Consider the following 21,555-nt stretch of genomic DNA (forward strand, 5'->3'; position numbering starts at 1 on the left):
TTATCCAAAAATAAATTATAAAATTCTTTTTAAAAAATAATTAAATAAATTTTATAAATTTAAAAAAATATAGCTAGATAACTCAGAGAATTATAAATAAAAATATAATTATAAATTTAAAAATAATCTTTTATAAAAAAAAGAATTTTATATATTTATAATATTAAAAAAAGATAGAAATAAAATTAGATTATAAAATATAAAAACTAAATATTATATAATTATATTTATTCTTTAAATTATTTTTATAAAATATAAAATAAAAAATTTATAAGTAGCTGAATTTGTTTATTATTAAATAAGATTTAATTATATTACTTATAAAATTAAGATTAAATATTAACTAATAAAATAAAAAGATTAATTACTTATAAAAAAAATTATTATTATTTATAAATTAAATAAAATAATTTAATAATTAAAGCTATTATAAGAGATTTCTACAGAAAAATATTCTTATAATTAAATATATTAAAAATATTTATTCTATAAGACTCTGTATTAATATTATAAAAATAATAAAAATTTTAATTATAAAAAATAAGATTATATTATAAAAATTATTACTAGTAAGAATAAAAATTTTAAGAAATAATTTATAATCTGAATAGATTTAAAAAACTAGTAAATATATTTTTATAATATATTTTATTTTAAGATTATAAGAATAATTATTTATATAGAATAAGATTAATCTATTTAAAAATTTTAATATTGTAATTAATATAAATGTAGAAATAAATCTAATATTTATAATAATAAAAATTACAGAATAATTAATAATATTTATAAAGATTTTTATAAGATTATTAAATAATAATAATATTTAATTAAAAGAAACTATAATATTTAAGATTAATTTTATAAATATAAAAAATAATTATAAGATTTATAAAAAATTATTATTATAATATCTAATATAAAAAATTATATTAAATATATTATAAATCTAGATAAAAATCTCTATTATAAAATTTAATTAATATTATTTAAAATTTTATAAGAAATAACAAATTAAAATATAATATATTATTATAATAAAATTTCTTATAAGAGATTAAAATTAAATAATTATAAATTATAATAATTAGATTTATTTATAAAAGACAGATTTAAAAATATTTTTAAAATAATTTTATAATTTAAAATAATATTTACAGAGAATAAAACAATAGACTGCTTATTTTTATAATTAAATATTATTTTAAAGATTATCTAAAAGAAAACTATAAATTAAAAATAAATTTAATATTTAAAATTATTTATTAAAATATTAGTTCTCTTTATAAAAAAAAAGAATAGAAACTTGTAAGTATATATTAATTATTATAAATTAAATAAATAAACTATTAAAAATAAATATTTATTATTATAAATTAATAGCTATATTAATCAGCTTATAGAAATATTATAATTTATATAATTTAATTTTTATAAAATTTATTATAAAATAAGAATTATAATAGATTATAAATAAAAATAGTTTTTTAAATAAAATTTAACTTATTTAAATATTTAATTATATTATTTAAACTAACTAATATATCTATAGAATTTTAAGATTTTATAAATTTTTTATTTATAAAATATTTAAATAATTTTATAATTATTTATTTTAATAATATTATAATATACTTACAAGATTTAAAGAAATATAAAAATCAAATTTATAAAATTATATATATTTTAATTAAGATAGATTTATATATAAAACTAAGTAAGTATTATTTTATATAAATAAAGATTAATTTTTTTAGATTTATTATCAGCTGTAAGAATATATAAATAAAATTAAAATAAATTATAATAATTTATAAGTAGTCAGAGTTATAGACTATAAAAAATATATTATAATTTATAAAATTTATAAACTAATATTAATAATTTATTTAAAAATATTTATAAATAATAATTTTACTTATAAATCTTATTAAAAAATTCTATAAAGAAAAAAAAAATAATCTAATATAAAATTTCTTATAATTAATATTTATAAAAATTTTAAATAGTTAAAAATAATATTTATAAAAAATATTATAATTATTTACTTTTAAAAAAAAAATATATATATATTAAAACAGATATATTTAATTTTATAATTAATAATATATTATTATAGAGAAATATAAACAGTTAATAAACTTTAATTATATTTTATTTATAAAAGATAATTATAATAAAAAAAATTATAAAATTTATAATTAAAAACTATTTATAATAATAATATTATTTAAAGAATAATATTCTTAATTAAAGAAGATAAATCTTATAATAAAAATATTTATTAATTATAAAAATTTTAAATACTTTATAATAAGCTCAGAGCTATTATAAAAATAAATATAATAAATATAATAATTTATAATATTTTAATTTTATTTTATTTATTATTTAGATACACAGAATTTTGTAGATATATTTTTATAATATTTAAATCATAAAAAAAAATAATAATTAAAAATTATAAAAAATTAAATAAATTAATTTTATAATAATTATTTAATTTATTTAGATTATAAAAATCAAGAAATACAGAGATAAAATTTTTATTTATAAATATTAAATAAATTCTTACTTACAGATATATTTTAAATATAAAGAAAATTATAAAAAAAAAGATAGTAAATAATATTATTATTATAAAAAAATTATATTATAAAAATTCTTTTATAAAGCTGCTAGTCACAGTATCTATAATATTAATAAAAGATTAATAAATATAAAAAATATATAAAAAACTAAGAGATTTTTAAAGCTTTAAATTATAAAAAAAAGAAAATAAATAAGATTTTATAATAAAAAAAGTATAAAAATCTCTTATAAAAAGCAGAATAATTATATATCTTAGATAAATATATTCTTAAGCTTTAAATACTTATAAAATTATATAATAATTTTATTATAAATTATTTTATAAATAGAAAAATATTAATATTAATATTATAATAATTCTAATAATTAAAAATAAGCAGTTTTATAAATAAATATTTTTAAATTTATAAAATATATTAAAATAATATAATAATTTATAAAAAATAATAAAAATTATTAAAATCTTTATCTATATTTATAAAACTTTAAAAGAAGATAATAATAAACTTTATTACTAATTTATTTATAAGTACTAGTATTATTAAAAACTTATAAAAGATTTTTAATAATATTTTAATAATAATAGATTAATATAATAACATAGTTTATTTTATTTTTTTATAAAAAAGTCTTAATAAAAAAAATCTTATAAGAATTTTTATTAAAAAGATTTTTTATTTATATAATATACCTGCAAAGATTATTATAAATTATAATAATATTTTTATAAAAAGTTTCTGATCTAATTTTATTTATATACTTATAATAAAAAAAAGCTAAGTATAGTTTATTATTTATAAATTAATAATTAAACTAAAAAATTAAATAATATTTTTAAATAATATTTATAAAACTATATTAATTTTAAATAAAATAATTAGATAAATTTATTATTCATTATAAAGTTTATATATAATAATATCTTATAAATTTTTATAAAGAAATTATTTTTTTATATTATTATTATAGAATATCTATAAGTTATTAAAATAAATTTTTATAAAAAAAATAAAGATTGAAATCTTTAAATAAATTAAATATATTTAAAAAATTTATATTAGAATAAAAAAAATCTAACTTCTTTTTTTAAAAAATAGAAATAATTTTATAATTATAAAAAATAAATAAAAAGCTTTATATTAAAAAAGATAATTTAATTATTTATAAAATATTTTTTATAAAAATAAACTAATAAGAAACTAGATCTATAAAATAAAAAATCTTATTATATTATTAAATAAATAGACTTATAAATCTATAGACTAAAGTTATTTATAAAATTATAAATATATAATATATTCTATATATTATTATTTTATAAATATTATAAAATAAATAGAATAAACTTATAAAAATATCTTTTTATAAAAAAAAATAATTATAAATATTATTCAGAGATTTTATTAGTTTAATACAATTAAAATAGATTTTTAAAAATCTTAATTAAATAAAAAAATTATTCTAATAAAAATAATATCTAAAAATTAATTATAAATCTATATTATTTATAATTTTATAAAACATTTATTTATAAGAATAATCTTTTTTTAAAAAATAAAATAAAAATAAAATAATAAAATAATAAAACAAATCACCCGCAAGAATTTATATCTAATTATAGTTTAAAATATAAGATATAATAAATATTTATAAAAATAAAAATAAATAAACTAATTATTTAATTTATAAAATATAAATCTTATATTTAATCTAGATATAGTTATTATATTTTTATTTATAATTATTATTAATATATATTATAAATATTCTTAAATCTAAGAAATTATAATATATATTATATATTTAATTAAAGAAAAAAAACTAATCAGCTTTAGTTATAAAAAAAAACTTATAAAACTAAATTTGAATCTCTAGTTAATAATAATTACTAAATCTAATAAAAAAAATAGATTATATTCTTAATTATATAATTTAATATTTTTTTAATTAAATAAAAATTATAATTTTATTCAGAGAAGAAGATCTGACAGAATTATTAATATAATTATAAAAATATTAATAAATTAGTTTATTATAAGTAAATTTATAAATTAAATTAAAGTCTAGTTTATAATCTTAATATTTTATAAAATAAATTAATCTTAAATAAATCTAAGTATATTTTTTTTAAAAAAAATAATCTATTTATTTATTATCTATAAATTATAGAAACAATAAAAATATTATTTAAAATAATATTTTTATTATAATAATAAATTATAAGAAAAATATAAGAAAATAATATTACAGAGAATTAAATTATCTTAAGAATCTTAATTAATAAAATAATAAATTATATATAAATTAGCTTTTTATATTTTATAAAAAAAAATAGATATTTATTAAAAAAAAAACAGAGAGATTATAGTAAAAATAATAGTAATATTAATAATAATAATAATAATAATAAAGATAGCAGCAGCGGCGGCAGTAGTAATAATAATAATAATAATAATAATAATAATAATAATAATTATAAGAATAAACTATTTTAATTCTATATTAATTATAAGATATAAAATAAATCTTTTTAAGAAACTATTTACCGCGGATATTTATAAAAAAAGAAAAAAAAATAAAAAATAAAAATAAAAATAAAAACTTAATAATAAAAATAATAATCTTTTCGCGGAACAAGAGACCGGCAGATATATAATATAAAAAAAGATATTAAAATAATTAATTATAATTCTTAGATTAGACTATATATATCTTAAACTTATAAAATAATAAATATCTATAAATTAATAAAAAATTATAAAATATTATATTCTATAATCTAATATAGATATTTTAAAGCCGCAAGAATATAAAATAGTTATAAAAATATAAAATAAGCCGGGAAAATATAAAATAATTATAAAAATATAAAATAAATTATAAAGATATAAAATAGTCATAAAAATATAAAATAAATTATAAAGATATAAAACAGCCGCGAAGATATAAAATAAATTATAAAAATATAAAATAAGTTATAAAAATATAAAATAGCTATAAGAATATAAATAATTATAAAAGCTCTTTAAATAAGTATTTACTTATAATAATAATAATAATTAAAAAAGAAAAAACTACAGGAATTGAAAAAAAAATTAGAGAATAAAGAAAATTAAAATAAAAAAAAAAAAAAATTAAAAAAAATACTCTTTCTTAAAATTTTAAGTTCTAAGTTCTAAGTCCTGATTTATATCTAAATTAAAAATATTATATTATATTTATTATTTAATTATAATTATAAAAATATTTATAATTATTTACTATCTAGCTATAACTGCAGAAATCTAAAATATAATAAATAATAATATAATTATAACTATATAAAATAGTTATAATAGGCTTATATAAAATAAATATTATAAAAAAAAATTATTTTTTTTAATTAATTCTTTTATAAAGAAGATTTTATAACAGAGATTTTAATAATATCTAATTTTTTATAAATAATAATCTTAAAGATTAAGATTCTAAGAAAAATAATAATTATAAAAAAAGTAATCTTTATAATTCGTATAATATAATATATTATAAGAAATATTTATACTGCAGAGACAGTTTCTTATAATATAATATATTATAAAAAATACTTACACTACAGAGACAGTCTCTCGCGAAGTAATTATACTAATATAATATATAATTTATAGAATTCTTATAAATATATCTATTTATAAAAAAAGCTAGATAGAAGACTAGTAATAATATTTTAAGTAATATAAATATTATCTTAACTTTGTAATAGATATACTTTCTTTATACTATCTTAACACACACTCTTATACTATACTTATCTATACTAATATTTATATTTTTATTTATATTAATAATATCTTATTATTATTATCTAATCTTGACTATATTAAAAAAATTAAAGATATAATTAATAAAATATTTAAATATATTAAAAATAGCTGTGTAAAATAATTTCTTAATATAAATCTTATTTATTATATTAAAAATATTATAATTTTATAAAAATATTATATTCTTTATATTTTAAAATATTTTAATCTTAAGAATTATAAGTCATTTTTAATTCTATATAATCTTAAGATTATTCTAGTTATTAAGAATTCTAAAAATCTAATTATAGCTAATAAAATTAAAGAATTTTAAAAAAAAACTTTAATACTTAATTTAATTAATTATTAAAATATATTCTAATATAATCTATATAATAAATAAAATTATTTATTATATTATTAATTTTTTTAAGAATTATTTTACTGCTATTATTTAAATCTATTATTATTTAAAAGAATTATTATATCTTATTTTGTTCTTTATTTTTAATAATTTTAATTTTTTTATATATTATAATACTAATTAAACAGACTTTTATAGTAATAAATTAGCTTTAATAAATAACTATATTTTTATTTTTATCAAAGAATCTTTTTTATAATATTTTAAAATATAATTTATTATTATATTTTTTTTATTAAAATTAAATATATTATTTAAATATTAGTTGTTTAAAGAATACTCTTATTTTAATTATTATTTAATAAATTTTATTTTTAAAAGAAATAATATAATCTAAATTATAATATCTTGCCCAGTTATTATTTAGATTAATAATTAAAATATTATTAAATTATTATATAATCTACAATATTATATCTGTACTAAATATATATAGATTAAATATTATTTTATTATATAGATTATTATTATTAATAATATTAACTTTATCTATATTCTAATTAAAAAATAGATAATAAATAGATTAATTAAATTATTTATATCTGTAATATTTACTTATTTTATAAAAATATTAAAAATAAGAATTTATATAAAAAAATATATTAGAAATAATTTTATTTTTTTATATTATCTATATACTTTTAAGCCTAAAAAGTATTAAATTATATTATATAATATTATATTATTAATTATATAACTTAATACTCTGTCAGTATCTCAAGTAGACAGCCGCCCCTAGCTAGTTGAATCAATCAATCTTCTGCTCCCTGGCATCCTTCATATATTACTAATCAGTAATTATCGATATTGTCAGTTTTTTATATTTTAAGTAATAAAGATTTAAAGTATAATCTAATTCTCTGCTATAGAGTGGTTATATCTAACTATTATGTCTTAACCTAATCTTAATAATAATCTGATAATTAAATTAAGATATAAGAATCCTCTTAACTATATAATAAAGAATATATTATAGTTAAAAGATTACTTTAATTAATCTTGATTATAAATTAGGAAAATCAGTTATAATTAAAAGATAATAATTATAAATTAATTAATAATTTATATAAGCTTTCTAAAGAAATAACATATTAGTAATAATATATATTTAATTATAATATTATTAAAATAAGATATTAATAAGATTAATTAATAATTAATAATTTTTTTTAATTAGCAGTCAGTAATCAGCAGTATACTAGATTTTATATTAGATTTATATAAATAATATTAAAAATCTAAATATAATAAGATTAGAGTATTAAAAAAAGAATATAAATTATTATTTCAGCTATTTTTTATATTATTCTGATTCATAATGAATATAATTATATATAGCTTAAGTATTTATCTCTATTTAAATATATATAATGTTATTGAATTAAAAAGCAGCTTAATTCTTTTGATAATATTCTATTCTTAACATTATTATTAAGATTATGTATATTCTTATTCTTATTAATATAGAAAATTATTATTAACTTATTATTTTTTTTTAATTCTTAGCTGTCAATATTCTAAAATCTATAATAGAATTATTAAGAGTAGTCTAATATTTTGTAATAATAATAAAATAATTAATATATATCTAAAATATAAATAATATAATAATTTTAAAATATAGATAGCAGTGATAATAGTAGTAAATAGTTTAAGAATTATAAAAAAATATTTAATATAATTAATATTAATTATAATAATTAGAAAGTTTATAATTATACATTAAAGAATAAAAAGATAATTATAACCGAATTATAATACATAAATATATGTAAATAATCAGTAATTTCTAGATAATTATTAAGATTAATATAATTCGAAAAACTATTAATTTAATATTCTAGTTTTTAATAGTTTATATATCTTTAATGTTAAAATAGATCTTAAGCTCTTTAAATATTATAAACATTTTTATTTAGACTTGAGAGTATACTAAGGACTATAAATAATATAATAATAATAAAGTTTTATTAATAGTAAAAATAGAAAATCTTCTTAAAGATAATTTAATATTTAAAGTATTATTTATTAATTAATATTAATATCTAGTCAGATACTCTTTTTGAATCTTTCTAATTTTAATATAAGATCTAGAATAATTATAATTATATAAATATAATCTTTAATTTACTAAATTTAATAATAGTATTTATAAAGCTTTTAATATATATGTTTTAGAATCTTTTTCTTTCGGAATATCTGCTTTTATATCAAAAAATTATTACATTAAGTAAGATAATCAAAGATATTATTATAGATATTATAAATCTTATAAGTTATAGATTTATTATTCTCTAATAGATGAAAGATAAAGGGAGAAAAAAGATATAAAAGTCTAAGCAGATATTCTAGCTGCTTTTACTTTATTTTAATGAAATAAAAATAATTAATGTAATTATAATCTCAGTACTAGATAAAGCTCTTGATACTTAATTATAACTTAATTATATAATAAATTATAAAATAAATCAAGTTTTATTAAATTTTATAATAAAAGAAAAGGTAATATATCAAAATAAATTTTAGTTATTAAGTTAAAACTTCTTTTAATATTAGAAATTTATATTTAGAAATTATATAATTCTATAAATCTATTATTAAAACTCAGAATAATAAATAAAAGATATAATAAGAACCTAAATGATATAACTAAGGCAGAGAATGTAATACTAGCTTTAAATAATCATTATAAGATTAGAATTTATTAAAGTATTATGAAAATAAATATTTTAATTAAATTAAGCCTGAAACTCTGAAAAAATAATATTAAATATAATAATATTAATAATAATAATATTTCATAACTAATAAGTAAGTTTATATTTTTATAAAATTTTTAAAATAATCTTAATCAGACTTTTATTAATATAGAATCTAGATATTAATTAAAAGCTTAATAAAAATTTAAAATATTTTATATTTTATATTTAAAAATATTTAATTAAAGCTAGAATTATTTTCTGATCTAGACTAGTTTAACAATTTATTATAATTAATATATATTTAGTATCTAAAAATTTAAATAATAGTTAGATATATATCTTTTCTAATAGTTTTAAAAGATATTTCTTAATTTATATTTAATAGAAAGAATATTCAGAAAAGTATTAAAGAAGTAAGATTAATTATTTATTTAAATTAGATATATTTTATAATTCAGAATAGTAGAAAATAAATAATAAAAAATATAATACTTAATGAAAGAGTTGTTTTTATTAAAGATAATAGAGATCTAGAGATATTATAATAAATATCAATAATGATAATTTACTAAAGTGTCCAGAAATCTTAAATAAAAATAAAACTTTAAGATTAATATTTATAAATCTATAATAAGTCTTTATTTAATATTTATTTAATAATTTATCAAGAGATATATTAGAATGTTTATTTTATATAGTTTTTATAAAGATAATAGTTTATAAAACTAGTTCTAGAGTTATTAATTATTATGTATTATAGAATATATAAGCATATAGTATAAAAAAATAAGAGACTTTATAAGAAAATAATATATTTTCTTAAAAAGAAGTCTATATTATTATTATTATTATTATTATTATTTAATAATTATAATTAACTCATAATAATCTATTTATTTATATAAATAATAGAAGAAAATCAACAATTAAAAAGGTTTTGTTAATATAATATTTTTTTAAGTATATATTAGTAAAGATATAATCTATGATATTTATATATATTAAAATTACTTAATAATAATAAGTTTGTATTGAAAATAGTTTCTAATTTTATTTATATATAAGATTTTATAGTATTTAATAATTAGTATATAAAATATTTCTAGTATAATAATAAATAATTGGATTTTATTAAATAATATAAGTAAATATTTTATAAGAGATATTTTATAAATATAAACTAATATTATTATTATTAATAAGAAATAAAAAGAATTAAACTTCTTAAAAGATATTTTATTGAATATATTACTTAAATAATTTTTATAAATAGTAGAAATACTTTAGATTTTTATAATTAATAGTTATTTTAAACCTTTTAATAAAATATAGTCTTATATCTTAAATTTTAATATAATAAATAATTCTTAATAGCTTTTTATTATAAATCTTATAATTGTTGTTAGCTAAAGAGAATAATTTAAAAGGAATATATATATAAATAGAAACAGCTTTTTTTTATTTTATTAAAAGATATATTTTTTTAATATTAAAATTTAATAAGTCTGTCCTTAGTACTGTCTGTTACTTAGAATTGAAAAACTAAATATTAATTGAATATAAAACAATATTTTTAAATAAATAAAATTATTCCTATATTTCTTTATTTATTAAAATTACATTTGTTTAATAAAGTAATGAAGGGACTTGAGTATTTTTAAAAGGTTTAATATAAATTAATAATAAAAAGTTTTTATTTTTATATAATATAGATTTTATTAAGATTTATACTTACTTTGTATCTAATCTTAATAATAAACTTTTAATATTTAATATTCTTCATTTAAATTTAAATTTATTAATATTTAAATATAGCTCTGTCTCTTATAATTTACTTAAACTTTATTTAATATAATCTTGATATTATTATTAAATCTTTAATAAAAACTTAAAAATATTATTTAAATAGATTAAGTAAAATATATACGGATATTTATATAAAATTTATTTAATATTTTTCTAAAATATATGCAAGATATTTATTAATCCAAAAAGAAATAAGAATTGCAGTTGCAAAGGTAGTGATATAAATAAATTCTTTGTTTAATAATTTAAAAAGCTTTTTATTTAATATACTATAAATAGACTCTCAGAATAATTTCTAAGCTTTATTATTCTTTTATTTTAATTTAATAGTATAATTAATTTCTAAATTATAAAATAAAATAAGATCTTTAATATTTTTTGATTTAAAGATTTTAAAAAATTATTAATACTATTAAGAACTAATAATCTTTATATTTACCTTTTGGCTTTGTATATAAAGTGTTTTTAATATTTTAAAATAAAATAATCAATATTTTTATATCAGTTTTTAACATTACTTTTCTTTCTTGACTTAGATCTGAAATATAATAATTAATATTTAAATAAAAAATTATATTATTATTATATCTTTTAATCTGAACTAGATAATCTTAATACGGATATAAGTTAAATTTGATTTAATGTTTTTATTATATTCTCTTAATTAAATTAACTCTAGAATAATATTTTATGTAAGTAAATAATTTAGTATATATATATATATTTCAAATTTAATATGTATTTTAATATTTAGTTATATTTTAATAATATATTTAATAACTTCTCTTCTTCTAATCTTAATTATTAAAATAAATATATCATAAATTAATTTCAGATCTTAGTTTTATATAGCTCTTTGATTAATAACTCTATAGATTAAGTATTTAATATTTAATATTATTAAAATATTAATTACTTGATTTATAATAATCTTCAGAAATAAGAATCTAATTCTTTTATATTATTTTTTAAAGATTTTCTGCAATATAAATTAATTATTTTATTCAAGTATTTTTATTCATAACTTTATATACAGACTATTGTCTTTTCTGCTAATTTTTATATATATTTAGAATCTTTTTGAATAATCTCTTTTTCTCTAAATTATAAATATAACTTACATTATTAATTAAATAATAAATATTTAATTATATTCTTTGATTGAATATTTTTTATTTTTATGAGAAAAACCGATATCTATCTCTCTTTTTATTAAATCTTTTATATTATTACTTATTTAATAAAGAAAGAGTATATTTATACGTTTTTATACTAAGTTAATTCTTCATTATTTACAGCTATAATAGTTTTTTTTCAGTTTATTATATTAAATAAATTAATAAGTAATATAAATTAATAATAATTCTATCTCATAAATTTCTTTTTAATAGTAATTTCCTTTATATTATAAAAATACTATTATAATTAATTATAATATTCTTCATAAATATAACCTTTCTGCATATTTTTAGTATATTCATAATCTTTAAATTATTATTTTATATAATATTACTAACTTATGTAAGTATAATATTAAATTTTCTAGAGATTCTTCAAGATCTTAAGTATTTCAATAATATTGTAAGGATAGTAATCCTTATAATACTTGTGATATACTATATTATAAGAAATATCTATAACCGACCCCTACACGGCTAACCGCTCCGAGATCGCCTGTAGGGCAATCCCAATGTCTCAACAGAGTTAATATATTAATATAATTAGATAAGAAATATAGTTCTTTAAATAACTATTAATTCTTTAAATTTTAATAAAACCAGATATTTTTTATAAAAAAATAAAGCTTAATAACTATTCTAATTTTCTAAATATTTAGATTTATTATATAATTAATTCTTATTTTAATATATATTAATATAATTTAATTATAATCTTTTTCTATCTTATATACAAGTAAGTTTTTTTTTAATAATATTAGATTTTTTTTAATCTAATTAATTCTAGCCAGATTATTACTGCTAATAACTTTGTTTATTTATAAATAATATTTAAAGATTTTTTTTAATTAAATTAAGCAAGAACTGCGGCTGCAGATTAATTTAAATTTTATTTTAAAATATTAATAAAATATATTTATATTATATACTTCTTAATTAATATATTTCAATAATATTTATAATTTAAGTTTAATTTCTTTAAATAAGAAAGATAATTAGCAATAGTTGTAAATTATTTTAAAATTATTAAAATATTATTAAAAAAAAATAGCTATAAATACTAGTATTATTAAATAAAATATAAAATTATTTCAGTATTATTTTTTAAAACATTAATTCTGTTAAGCAAAATCTATATTATATAATTTAATATTTAAATATTTTGATTTAAATAGAGATAAGTACTGCTAAAAATTCTTTTTTAATAAAGATTTTATAATTAATTTAAATAATAATAATAATTACTTTACTATATTAATATTTATAGATATAAAAAATTCTAATATCTAAAAATTATAAAATATAATTTAAATAAGAAATTAATATAAAAAGAATAATCTTATTTTTTTATAATATTTTATAAATTTATATATTATATAAAATTTATAGCTGTTATAGATTAGAAATTAATATATTTTTTTAATTAATTATTTTATAATAAGATTAAAATATTAAATTTATTAAAATATTATCTTATTTATTATATAATCTAATTTAGTAATTTTAATATATAAGTCAGTTTTAATATAATTGAATTAATTTTTTAAGATATACTTTTTTAATATTAAGATAAAAAAATAAGACTTTTTTAATTATATTAATTATCTTTATAATAGTTATATATTTTCTATTTATATTATTTTTAATATAATAATATTATTTAAAATCTTAAGTAATAATTTATTAATTTTTTCTAATATCTATTTAAAAGTCTGTCTTATTAAAATTTTATGTTTTATTTAAAATAATTCTATATTTTAATATAATTTTTTATATTATTAAAATTAATTTTTAAATATCTCTGGATTATAAGTCTATTTTTTATTAATATTTATAATTTAAGTATATTTTTTTATACTTAAGATATCTCTTAAGATATTTAGAAAATTATCTCTTATTAATTATAAGAGCCGGAGTGATTAAATTTATATAAATCTTTTTAAATATAATATAGCAAAGTAAGATTCTGAGCTTTATTTAATTTTTAATAAATTTTTTTTTAATTATTATAAGAAGCTTTACTCTTTAATCTAATATAAAGTCTAAATATTAATATCTTATATTCTTATATAAAATATATAATATTAGATTTCTGAATATATTTTAATATACAGATAGATTATTAGATTTAATTTTTAATTTTATAATAATCTATAAATATTATAATAGCTTTAAAAAATATAACTCAATAAAATAATTAATTTTTTAAGAAAGATAATATTAATATATTAACTCTGTTAAGATATTGAGATTATTCTACAGATAATCTCAGAGCAGTAAGCCGCGTAGGGGTCGGTTACTATAGAAGCAGTCTCTCACAAAGATATTATGTTAATAAATATTATAATATATGATCCACAAAATTCTTGTAAATATATCTATTTATCAAAGAAACTAGATAAAAAGCAAGTAATAATACTTTAAATAATATAAATTTTGTCTATATTTAATAATAAATATGTTTTCTTTATATTATTTTAAATTATATATTTTTATAATCTTCTTATTTAAAATCTGCAAGATAGTCTGTTAAAACTATATTTATATAAAATATTAAATACTATAGTTACAAGAACTCTATTAATTCTCTTACAATTAATTATAAAATAATTATAAAAAGAAAATTAAATTAAATATAATTTTAATATCTTTCAAAAAGTTTTACAAATAATTTAATATATTTTAATAAATTACAGAAATAGAGCAAAGACTTAGAATTATTATAAATATTAAAAAAGATTTTAAATTTTAAGTAACACTGATATTTTATCTATAAAATTAAAAAAGATTAATATATATATATATTCTTTATAAAATAATAAATATTATAATATTTATAATTATATTATTATTTAATTAATTATTACTCAGCAAGAGTCTATTATAAAAATTAATAATTAAGAAAAAAATTAATAAATATAAATTATAATAATATATCTAAATTATATTTTTAATAATTTATAAAAAAAGAAAACTATAAAGTTTTTTTAAGAGAATAATTAAATAAGATTTTATAAATTTCTTAAAACATAGCTACATAATTCAAAGAATTATAAATAAAAAATATAATTATAAACTCTAAGATTAATTTCTTGTAAAAGAAAATATTTTATATATTTATAATATTAAAAGAAGATAAAAACAGAACCGGATTATAAAATATAAAATATAAAAATTAAATATTATATAATTATATTTATGTTTTAAATTACTTTTATAAAATATAAAATAAAAAGTCTATAAATAATTAGACCTTTCTATTATTAAATAAGATCTGATTTTATTTTTTATAAAACTAAGATAATAATCTTACTTATAGATTTTATTAAAGAATTCTATAAAAAAATCTAATATAAACTTTCTTATAGTAAATATTTATAAAAGTTTTAAATAATTAAAAATAATATTCTTAAAGAATATTATAATAATTTATTTTAAAAAAAATAAATATATATTAAAATAGATATTTTTTATTTTATAATTAATAATATATTATTATATAGAAATACGGATAGCTAATAAACTTTGATTATATCTTATTTATAAAAAATAATTATAATAAAAAAGATTATAAGATCTATACTTAAGAACAACTTATAATAATAAAATTATTTAAAAAATAATATTAGTAATTAAAAAAAGCAGATCTTGCGGTTAAGATATTTATTAATTATAAAAATCCTAAATATTTTATAATAAGCCCAGACCTATTACAGAGATAGATATAATAAATAAAATAATTTATAATATTTTAATTCTATCTTATTTATTATCTAAATATATAAAATTCTATAGATAGATTCTTATAATATTCAGATTATTAAAAAATATAATAATTAAAAATTATAAGAAACTAGATAAACTAGATTAATAATAATTATCTAATCTATTTAGACTATAAAATTTAAGAAATATAAAAATAAAATCTTTATTTATAAATATTAGATAGATTCTTATTCGCGGGTAATCTTAAATATATAAAAAATTATAAAAAATAAATAGTAGATAGTATTATTATTATAAAATAATTATATTATAAAAGCTTTTTTATAAAGCTGCTAGCTACAGTATCTGTAATATTAATAAAAAATAAATAAATATAAAATATTTATAAAACTTTAAAAGATTTTAAAGATTTAAAGCTATAAAAATAAATAAATAAAACTTTATAATAAAAAAATTATAAAAATCTTTTATAAAGAGTAAGATAATTATATATTTTAGATAAATATATTCTTAAGTTTTAGATATTTATAAAGCTGTATAATAATATTATTATAGATTATTTTATAAATAAGAAAATACTAATGCTAATATTATAATAATTCTGATAACTAAAAATAGAAAATCTTATAAATAAATATTATTAAGTCTATAAAATATATTAAGATAATAGAATAATTTATAAAAAATAATAAAAATTATTAGAATCTTTATTTATATCTAAAAGATTCTAAGAAAAAATAATAATAAATTTTATTATTAATCTACACGTGAGTACTAGTATTATTAAAAATTTATAAAAGATTTTTAATAATATTTTAATAATAATAGACTAATATAAGAAGATAGTCTATCTTATTTTTTTATAAAAGATTATTAACAAAAAAAATCTTATAAAGAATTTTATAAAATAATTTTTTATTTATATTATATAATATATCTGCAAACATTATTATAGATTATAATAATATTTTTTAAGAATTTCTAATTTAATTTTATTTATATACTTAAAATAAAAAAAGAATTAAATATAGCGTATTATTTATAGACTAATAATTAAATTAAAAAATTAAATAATATTCTTAAATAATACTTATCAAACTATACTAATTTTAAATAAAATAATTAAATAAATTTATTATTTCTTATAAATTTTATATATAAAAATATTCTATAAGTCTCTATAAAAATTATTTTTTATATTATTATAATAAAATATCTATAAGTAATTAAAATAAATACTTATAAAAAAATAAGAATTAAAATCTCTAAGTAAATTAAATATATTTAAAAACTCTATTTTAAAATAAAGAAAATTAATTTTTATTTATAAGAAGTAGAAATAATCCTATAATTATAAAATATAAATAAAAAGCTTTATATTAGAAAAGATAATTTAGCTATTTATAAAATATTTTTAATAAAAATAGACTAATAAAAAACTAAATTCATAAAATAGAAAATCTTATTATATTATTAAATAATATAATATAAGATTTCAATAATAATATTACAGACAGAAAATAGAATATATAATATTAGATTATTATATATATAAAGAGCTAATTGACTTTATTTATTATAATAATAAAATTTTTAATATTATTATTATTATATTTCTTATTTTCTAGTCTAAATTCTTAATAGCTAGAACTTATACAATATTTTCTTAATAATATCTTATTTATATATAAGATAATAAGACTTAATTTATAAAAATAGAAATAAGATTTTTTAATAATATTTTTAAAGTCTAAAATTTATAATTTATTATTAAAGATTTTATTTCAGAGATAATTATCTTATTTTAAGTTATATAATATATATTTAATCAAATAGATATTATTATTCTCTTTAAATTTAATTATTTTATATAAATAGATCTATTATTAATAGTAATATATAAATAAATTATAGTAATATTAACTTATTCTTAAATAAGCTTTTTAATAATAATCTTAATAAATCATATCTTACTAGTAAGATTAAAGATAATAAATATATATATAATATTATAATTTTTATTTAGTTATTAATAATTATTATAGATAATTAAGCAGACTTTAAAATAATTAATATATCTATCTTTATTAATCTTTATTATATAAATCTATTTATCTAAAATAATATATACTTCTTTATATTTAAGATAGATAATAATCTTAAATATCTGTATATTTCATAGATTTTATAATTGTTCTTTTATAATTTTCTGTCAGTAGTTATAGTTCTTTATAGAAAGTTTGTATAATCCCGGTTGCCGGGACTATCCGGGTGTTTTATTTATTATACTAAAGTATATATATATCTTTATATAGATTTAAAATATAATTTTAAAATTAGTATATATAATAGTTTAATAAGCTATTTTATAAAGATTACTTAATTTAATTATTATAAGATTTTAATATCTTATATGATAATTATTTATCTTAATTATTATTTTTATTCTTTTTAATATACTATCCATTATTTTTTTTTATAAATATTGATTTAATTTTATAATATATATAAACTCTTTTAAAAAGCATCTTTCTTAACAATATTTTTATTAAGAATATTCTTAATTAAGAAATTAATATTATATATCTCTTCTTTTTTAAAAAAATTACATATATTTAATTAGATCAAGATTAAATGAGTAAAACAGTTAATCTATGGTTTTCAAAATATAATCTTAAAATTATAATCTAAATAAATTAAATCTTATTAATTTAAATCTTGTATTATTATTTAAATTATAATCTGAGAATTGTTTTTTATATAAAATTAAATATAGATTTTCTTCTATTTTCTATTATATATATTTATATTAAAAACTTTTTAATTATAATAGTCAGTTATAAGTTTAATTAAATACTTATTTAATTATATAATTTTATATTAATTCTTTATAATATAATTTCTATATTTTATAATTTATATAAGCTGTTTTTTAATATAATTAAACAGTAATTTAGATAATTTTTAAGTCTGTTATTTATTTTTGGATAATCTGGATTACTAATATATAACTGATTATTAAATTAAAATTATTTATAAATATTCAATAAATCTTAAAAAAGTTCTTTTTAATTAATTAAATAATATATTATATATCTTTATTAATATTATTTTTTAAATAGTCAGAATATAATTAGAAGATATTATCAAATCTTAAAAGTATATATTTTATTATTAAATAAATAATCTGTATAGATTATTTTAATTATTTTATAATCTTAATTAATTTATAGTTATTATAATAAAAATCTAGAATATAAGCTTAATTAGATAATTTTAGTTTATAATTTTACTTTAAATTTAGATCTAGAGAATAAAGAAAATATCTGATTATAATAATATTAATAATTAAAAAAAAGAGATAGACAGTTATATTAATTAAAAAAAATATATATATAACCTGACTTTAGCGCGATTATACAAATCTTTTGTAAGAGACAGTAGTATATAATAATAAGATTATAAATTTATATATTTTATTAATAACTATATTTATTATATAAATTTATAAACTAAAAGCAGTAAGAGTTATCTTATTATTTAAATAAATAAATAATATATATATATATATATTTAGTTTAAAATATATATTAATATTAATATTTTATATTTTCTTTGATACAATTTATTAATAATATTATAATTCTTTATTTTTTTATAATAATAAAGATCTTTTTCTAGTAGTGTTAATAGAGATTTTGTTTATAATAATATTAAGATTATTAAGAGAAATTAATTCTTCTTTTTATTAACTAGCTTTAAATATTATAGATAATATAGATATTAAAAATATTTATTATAAATAATATAAAATATTAGTAATTTATATAATATAAATATTTTTAAATAAAGATCTAACTTATTTATTCTAATTTTCTATTATTAATTAAAGATTTTATATTCTCTCTAATCTTAGAATAACAGACTTTTTATAAAAGAAATATTATATAATAATATAATGTATTTTATAAAATAGCTGAATCTTATTTAATATATAAAGATTTTGAATTATAATACTTTTTATTAATATTTAATATATTTTATCTTTTTTTGGCTTTAAAACTCTGAGATTTATTAAAAATAATTACAAAAATAATTCTTTATTTTGTAATATTTTTTATAATAGAAGTAAGAGAGTTCTATATAAAAATTTAAATAATATTAATATTCTTCTTACTTCTTTAAGAGATTATAAAGTGAAATAAAATAATTTCAATAAATTATAATTTTGTAATAATTAAACAAAATCTAAACTTAATCTCTGATTAATAATAAATCTTTTATGAATAAAATCTTAATACTAATTTTATATTAAATTACGAAAAATATATTAATATATTAATCAGAATTATTTCTTGTAGAATTAATAAATTATAATTTTATAAAAGTTTAAAAACTAGACTTTAAATTATGCTTATTATTATGATATAATTTTAAGTTATATAATTTAATATAATATAATTAATAAATCTTATAGTCTATAAAACTTTAGATTTTTAAAATATAATTATATATTTTTTTATAATTAATCAGATATTTTTAATTATATACAATTATATCTTTCTTATTTATATATATAATTCTCTGTATAAATAAATGTATACTAAATATTTAAATATTTATCAAAAATTCAAAATAAAATTTAAATTAAATAATTTATAATACTTTCTTTTTTTTATAACAGTAATATATCAGATTTATTATTAAAATATATAAACTAATAATAATTAGATTAGCAGTATTAATTATAAAAGATTATATATTATTTAACTAAAATATTTATTATATTACTTTAAAGAGCTGTTAATCTTAGATATATAATATAATATTAAGATAACATTAATTAATTAATTTTTTACTTATTTAATAAAAATATTAGATTCACAGTTTTTATTAATTTTCTAATATTAAATCTATTTTTATATAAATATTTTATATTTTTTAATAAAATACTTAAGCTTAATATTAGTATTTACACTCTGTAAAAAATAAACTTTAGATTATTAAATAACTGGATAATTTATTATTAAATATATATAATAACTCTTATATTTTATTAATTTTATAAAGTAAGTATCTATGATTTATAATATTAAAAAATTAATATTTATAATAATAAATTATAATTAATAAATATATTAGACTTAATTAATAAATATATCTAATAATTTAATTATTTAAAGCTATCAATCTTAAGTTAATTTACTATTATAGTTATTTTCAACTTTAAAATATATATATAAATAAATTATTTATACAAGAATATTAAATCTAATATTATAGTTAATATTATTATATAAATTATATATCTATTTAATTTGATTAAAAGAATATTATATTCTTTA

Source organism: Aspergillus heteromorphus (assembly GCF_003184545.1).
Source record: "Aspergillus heteromorphus CBS 117.55 chromosome Unknown BO70scaffold_68, whole genome shotgun sequence".
Taxonomy (NCBI): Eukaryota; Fungi; Ascomycota; class Eurotiomycetes; order Eurotiales; family Aspergillaceae; genus Aspergillus; species Aspergillus heteromorphus.